Source organism: Rhagoletis pomonella, unplaced genomic scaffold (assembly GCF_013731165.1).
Source record: "Rhagoletis pomonella isolate Grant_MI unplaced genomic scaffold, Rhpom_1.0 Rhpom_scaffold_08998, whole genome shotgun sequence".
Classification (NCBI taxonomy): domain Eukaryota; kingdom Metazoa; phylum Arthropoda; class Insecta; order Diptera; family Tephritidae; genus Rhagoletis; species Rhagoletis pomonella.
Genome location: NW_023467523.1, coordinates 1,081 through 6,544, shown reverse-complemented (window position 1 = coordinate 6,544; position 5,464 = coordinate 1,081). Strand labels below are relative to the sequence as shown.

The window sequence follows — 5,464 nt, the reverse complement described above, 5'->3', positions numbered from 1 at the left end:
TCCAAACTTGGCACAGTTGTTGGTCCTGGTACAGCATACCAACTGGCGTGTGACATCCACACCAAAAGATATAATCAATTTAAAAAAACATTTTGTAGTCAAAAAGGACCAAAATGAAAGTAGCTGCCATTCCTAGAGGGTTTGCGTAAGAGAGATATAGGGAATCTTATTTGCCATGAATTAAGCCATAGAATGAAGCCTTGAAGTCTTTAATATTATTAGGAAAACGCCCTGTATAAATAATAAAATAACTACTCAGTATTGGAACTACTTCTGAATATCAAATTTTGCAGTTTCAATCTCAGTTTCCATGAAAAATGTAAGAGCTAGGTAAAAAAAAAAAATTGATTTTTGAAATCTCCGTACTCTAATCCACCAAGAAATGAATTTTTACTCAAATCCGTCCATTATTCTATTTTTGCCCACTTTTTATATGGAGACACAGCACTGTGCTACGTACCGAATTTTAAGCAAATCGGACCATAAATACGATTTCTTCGAATAGATCGGTCCCTGGTCCACTTCTCGGAAAACATGGATCATATATGCTAATATATGCTAAAAAGCTACTTACATACCAAATTTTAGGCAAATCGGACCATAATAAGATTGTTTCGAATAGATCGGTCCCTGGTCCACTTTTCGGAAAAAATTAATCATATATGCTAAAAAGCTACTTACGTACCAAATTTTAAGCAAATCGGACCATAATAAGATTTTTTCGAATAGACCGGTCCCTGGTCCACTTCTCGAAAAAAAGGGAGCATATATGCTAAAAAGCTACCTGCGTACCGAATTTTAAGCAAATCGGACCATAAATACGATTTCTTCGAACAGATCGGTCCCTGGTCCACTTCTCTGAAAACGTGGATCATATATACTAATATATGCTAAAAAGCTACCTACGTACCGAATTTTAAGCAAATCGGACCGTAAATACGATTTTTTCGAATAGATCAGTCCCTGGTCCACTTCTCGGAAAAAATGGACCATATATCCTAATATATGCTAAAAAACTACTTACGTACCGAATTTTAAGCAAATCGGACCATAAATGCGATTTTTTGGAATAGATCGGTCCCCGGTCCACTTCTCGGAAAAAATTGATCACATATGATAATACATGCTAAAAAGCTACCTGCGCACCGAATTTTAAGCAAGTCGGACCGTAAATTCGATTTTTTCGAATAGATCGGTCCCTTGACCACTTCCCGGAAAAAATTGGTCATATATGCTAATATATGCTAAAAAGCTACTTACGTACTAAATTTGAAGCAAATCGGACTATAATAAGATATTTTCGAATAGACCGGTCCCTGGTCCACCTACCCGAAAAAAAGTAAAATTTTTTTAGCCTAAAACATGGTGGTTACCGAAAGCTATTTGTATACAAAATTTCATCAAAATCGGAGCAGCCGTTCGCGAGATTACCTGTTACAAAAAAAAGGGACTTCTCTTTATATAATTAGTATAGATAAAACACATTAACACACATAAAACACATTTTTTATAGAAATGGTATAGAACTCTTAAAAATCAATATTTTCGATCGAAAAGCTCGTGTTTCTCTTCAGGAGACTTGACATAATAATACCCAATTATCTATTTTACCATTTTTTAATCCAAACGAGTTTTTCTGGTTCCCCTCATATAATATTTTGGAGCTTTTGGTGGACTTATAAAAAATAGTTAATATTAAAAACTGGTTTAATAAACAATTGGGTATTGTTATAGCAAGTCTCCAGAAGAGAAACAGAGTTTCCAGACCGAAAAATATTGAGTTTCAAAATTTATTTACCATTTCTACAAAAGTGTTTTCTTCACATACATATGTGCAATTCTGGCTAAGACAGTAAAAAGTTTTTCGTAAGACAAATGAAAGACAGATGTCAAGTTATTTTGAAAGACTTTTGTTATAGCTGAAATACAATGCCGGCGAACGGCGAACTTCGCCGAATTGGGCGATGCCGTCGTTCACCGGTCGCCCTGCTAATTCGCCTACTTTAACACAATTAGAGCGGCGGCGAACACAGCTGATGCAATTATTTGACACTGAAAATTTTTTCTGCAGAGTGATTGAAATATCTGTACATTAATTTCAATATGAATGAAATCTCTCGGTTAATACGCATTATCAAAATTATAAATATTATGTGCGTGATGGTGAAGATGTATTTGCTTGTGCGCCAACGATTAAAGAGGAGATGGTGGGTACGTCCAGTAAATCTTACTAGACAACGTCTTGGTTTCCATGAAACCTGTTTTGCCCAATTAAAACTGAACGATAAGGAGGATTTCTTTAAAGCAACACGAATGAGTGTCACCAAGTTCAATGTCCTTTTAACTCTGCTTAGAGAAAAGCTTCAACGGTTTTCCAGGAGAGAACCAATAAACGAAGAGATCCGCTTGGGAATTACTTTGACGTAATTAAGTTCATATAGATGTAAACACATTTAAGTAACCAAAAATATTCCCTCAGATACTTATCACAAGGCTGCAGTCCACAGTTTTTGGCTTGGACCCACAAAATTGGCGTTTCTACAATATGAAACATAATTTACGAAACATGTGATGCGATTTGGAGCGAATTACATTCAGTATATGTTTCCCCACCAAATGAAAGAGAGTGGAAGGACATTGCCGACAGGTTTGCCAACAAATTTTTAGCTTGTGTGCTCAATAAATAATGTTTTCATGTACATATATGGAAAGGTTTTATGTGAAGACAGGAATGCCGCATTGCCTTGGCGCAATAGACGGTAAACACATAAGAATAGTTTGCCCTAAGCGTAGTGATTCTCTCTACTACAATTATAAAAAGACATTTAGTATCGTCTTAATGGCAATGTGTGATCCCGACTATTCGTTCGTGTTTGTCGATGTAGGTGCGTTGGGAAGCCAAAGCGATGGTGGAATCTTCGCTCGTAGTGCCTTTGGAAACATGATACTGAGAAACAATCTTGAACTTCCTCCTGCTGATAATCTTCCCGGTAAGTTAAATATGTATTAACATATACAGGACTACGGAGAAGGTCGTCTTAGATACTTAAGGAAATTATTATTAAGGTCACTTCTGATTAATTTGGTCATATGAAATAATGATTAAAACGTAACCGTTTTCGAGATATTCGATTTTAAAGATAATTTAATAAATATTTTTGTTTGCTTGTACGACAGTTATTTTTAAATGTTAGTTCAAGGATCCGATTTTTTTCTGTTTTAGTTAAAGAGTATGCGACTTAAACAAAATCATCAATAAAATTTGAACCAGGCTCTGACAGATACAACTGCCTGCTTGATAAAATTTTCAGAAGTGTTTCTTACTTAACATCATTAAAAAATAACTTTTGTATGGAAACTATTCTGTAAATTCTTTTAAAAAGTAGTATGTCCTTTTAGTAAAATGGTGTTATACTTCAATCAAAGAAGTAACCCGAAGGCAGATTGCAGGTTCAACATGTGGAGAGTAAAATTTCATAAGAAAAGAATTAAAAAATACGTTAATAAAACAAACAACTTAACCTATTTATGCATCATAATTCCACATCGATATCGCCGCCCCTATTCCCGACCAACATTCTCATTTTTTTCCTTAAATTAATCCATTTAAATTTGGGACATTAAGTCATATAACCAAATTAATCAGAAGTAATCTAAATAATAATGTCCTTAAGTATCATATCATATTAAGTAATGTCCTTAAGTATACATATATACATATATATTATGTGTAAGCATTTGAAATTTCATTACTAGGTACAAATACAAGATTTCAATACTATTTTGTGGGAGACAACGCTTTCCCCCTGAAGCCGAACCTAATGCGCCCATATCCAGGTCGGAATTTGTCAACAGCTAAGCAAAACTTTAATAAAAAACTGTCAAAATTACAAATTTATATATAAATAAAAAAGTATTGCGTTTTATTTTCTATCAAAAACATTGAGAAAAAAAACATACGGTCACCTTTGATCTAATTTGCCGCTGACGACTGGCGACAACGATAGAAATAAAACTATCTCGGCGAAACGACGCCCGGCGAACTTCGCATTTCGCTTTGGCTGTGTTCAATTTCATGTGCTTGTGGGTGTTCTAATTTTGACAGCGCGAATTTCGCTGTGGTGAGTTCGCCGTTCGCCGGCATTGTATTTCAGCTATTATGCTGGCGCAAAGCTTTCTCATTCACCACTCGTGGTGAAAATCTGATTTGAGAGAAAGCACTTGTGCATCATTTTGCTCGCATCGCTCCAATAGCGTCAATGGCCGACTGAGCAAAGCAAAGGCATGCCAATCGAAAAAAATTATTTTTTTTTACATTTTTTCTTTTTTACTCATTTTTAAATTTGTATAATAGTATATATTTTTTAATATCATTTATTCTTTTTTAGTTTAATTTTCTTTGAATGTTTAGATGTTAAAATATATATATTTTTTTATTTAATTGAATTAAAAAGAACTTGTTTTATGTTTTCTTTTTTAGAAACGCATTTTTTTACTTTCATTTTCTTTGAATTTCTACATTTTGGTAGAAGTTATGGCTGCTATTTCGGAGATCACCACATCTCCCCATCAAACTTCTTCAGCTGGGATTCGATCCGACGACATCAGCCGCCTAAGCCAGTAGTCTTACCCACTGAGCTAAGTTCGCCACGTAAACTGTTGTTGCTTTTTCCACTTTTTTCATGTTTTAAGCCAACTACAATCAAGCGCAGCTATTCCGCTGCCATTTACACTTGACCATGGTGTTGTTGGTTTTGTTGGTTTTTGTTAATAATTATAATTTTAGAATGTCTTAACTTATAACAACTATACTCAACAATTTTAATGAGCTTGAGGCCGTTTTTAATGAAAATTTTGCGGAAAAAATAGCAGCTACAACTTCTACCAAAATGTAAATTGTTGTTTTTCTCCGCAAAATTTTCACTAAAAACGGCCTCAAGCTAAAAAAATAGTTTTTTATACCCGAGCGCACTTGTGCACAAGGGTATTATAACTTTGCTCACATAACGGTTGTTTGTAACAGGCAAAACGAATCGAGATAGATATAGACAAATGTATACATAAATGATCAGGATGAAAAGAGAAATCGATTAAGCGGTGACTGTCTGTCCGTCCGTCTGTCCATCCGTCTGTGCACACGATAACTCGAGTAAAAATTAAGATATCTTAACGAAACTTGGTACGTGTACTTCTTTCGGGCGTAGGACGGATGGTATTGAAAATGGGCAAAATCGGACAATAATCACGCCTACCTCCCATATAACGGTAATTTTCAGAAATACGAAAACTGCGATATTTTAGTAACTACTGAAGATTATTAACTCAAAATTGATATTTACAATAATTTTTAGACGAAAAATAAGAATGTTATAAATTTTTGGAAAATGGGCGTAGCCACGCCCACTTATGGTTACATGTGTATATCTTGGCAACCGCTGCACCGATTTCTTCCAAACTTGGCACA

The 5,464-nt window shown here is 34.8% G+C and overlaps 1 pseudogene; it reads left to right on the top strand.

Moving 5' to 3' along the window:
* The first annotated feature begins 2,479 nt into the window (after nucleotides 1-2,479).
* LOC118756146 lies at nucleotides 2,480-4,082 on the top strand (annotated as a pseudogene).
* The last annotated feature ends 1,382 nt before the right edge of the window (nucleotides 4,083-5,464 follow it).